This window comes from Sceloporus undulatus, chromosome 3 (assembly GCF_019175285.1).
Source record: "Sceloporus undulatus isolate JIND9_A2432 ecotype Alabama chromosome 3, SceUnd_v1.1, whole genome shotgun sequence".
Lineage (NCBI taxonomy): Eukaryota > Metazoa > Chordata > Lepidosauria > Squamata > Phrynosomatidae > Sceloporus > Sceloporus undulatus.
Window position 1 is genome coordinate 36,892,623 of NC_056524.1, and position 2,145 is coordinate 36,894,767.

Sequence of the window (2,145 nt, forward strand, 5' to 3'; positions counted from 1 at the left end):
CAACTCTCTGTCCCCGCCCCTCCATTTATCACCGCCGCGCAGTATTTTGCATAACAGTGGCCGGCAGGACTACAATTCCCAGGATGCAACGCGGAGGTCAGCGCCGCGCGCTGCATGCCGGGAGTTCTAGTCTAATGGTTAATCCAGCCGCGGCTCACTTGCATTTCAGTCCAGCTGTCTCTCCAGTCACATACCCAAAGGAGCACGCCAGCTCTTTCACGTAGGGCAAGGAAGGCACTCTCTCTCACAAACCATCTCTTGCCTAGGAAACCCTGCTCCAAAACACACTGGCTCAGTGCTAGGGAATTGTGAGAACTGCAGTTTTGTGAGGCATTTAGCCCTTCTCTGTCAGAGAGAGAGAGAGAGCTCTGGTGCCACAATAAACTACAATTCCCAAGATTCCTTAGCCAGGGCAGTTAAAGTGGTATCAAACTGGATTATTTCTGCAGTGTGTTTTGGACCCCTGTGATAGGTTCGCCTCAGGGTTGCCATAGAGACAGGGTGATGTCCTAACCTCAAAGGAGGTGCGGCAAAACGTAGGACACTCAAGGGGGAAAAAATGTAGGCCATTGCCAAATAAAAGCTAAAAACATTCATGTAAATGTAAATTCATGCTCTACAGTCATGCTCAAAATGGAGAACATTCAAGAATAATGTAGGGCATTAACAAAAGCTAAAAACCCTCTTAGCCATGCTCAAAATGGCGGACATTCAAGAATAATGTAGGGCATTAACAAATAAAAGCTAAAAATCCTTGTATACGTGTAAATTCATGCTTTTCGGTCATGCTCAAAATGGAGGCCATTTTAATTTCCTCCTGAGCTAGACAGAAGGTTGAAATGTAGGGCAGGTCCTCGAAAAGGAGGACAACTGGTCGCCCTGGTCTAGGAACAACAACAGACAAACAATATCACTTAAAACACGCACCAATTAAAAAGGAGAAATAGGGTGCATACCTATTGAAACAATCATCATTTAAAATTCACAATTTAAAAATCATCCGAATAAACCTGCCGGAAGAGGTTTAATCCGGCGGCTGTGGAAGCAGCTGGTCCTGACAGGATTTGTGTGTGATTTCAAGTCATTTTTGTTTTATGGCAACCTTAAGGCGAATCTGACATGGGGGTTTCTTGGCAAGACTTGTTCAGAGGAGGCTTGCCATGATGGCCTCCCCCAGAGGCTGAGAGACTGTGACTTTGCCCAAGGTCACAACAGTGGGTTTCACAGCCAAGCTGGGAATCGAACCCTGATCTCCAGAGTAACCCGTCCAAATGCCTGTGGTTTGAGCCTTGGACTAAGACTCCAGGGCCCTGGTTCGAATCCCTCCTTGGCCATTGAACCCCACTGGTTGACCTTGTTGAAGTCACACTCTCTCAGCCTCAGAGGATGGCAATGGCAAATCCACACTGTTAACTTGCCAAGAAAACAGATAAGTTTGCCTTAGACTGAGTTACCACAAGTCAGGGAAGAGTTGAAGGAACAACAACACAATACAGTGGGGCCTTGGTCTCTGCTGGGGTTTGTTATCCCCCGTGGATACCAAAATCCATGGCTATTGAAGTCCCATTAAATACAACGGCACAGTAACATGATGTTCCTTGTATAAAATGGCAAAATCAAGGTTTGCTTTTTGGAATTTATATACTGTATTTTTATTATCAATGTTCAATAAATATATAACTATTTCAATTTCCTTGTTATCTAGGTTGACGTTATGCAAATGCTCTGTGATCTTTATTTTTTACAGAAGAATAGATATTCCAAAGTCAGTATAGGGCACACTTTATTAAGCCAAGTATGTGATCACAAATATAATCAAACTATTGAGATCTCTAGAGCTCTTTATCAGACAAGTTGCGACAAAAATCAGTTTGGAAGTACAGGGAAGAAGGAGAAAAAATCTTGACCAAAGAAGCCCATTATCAATTGATTTCTATTCCTGTAGTTCTCCATCAAATAAGATTTTGAAACACGTTGCCACTAATCCTGGAAATACAGAAATAGCCACTGATAGTCATATCTTCTGTAAATGTATGTAATGCTGATTAACGCAGTCTGAGCTGACATCTATCATCATATATTTTGCTAGTGAGCTCCATAATTTAGGCTGCGTCTACAGTGTAGAAATAATGCAGTTTGACATCA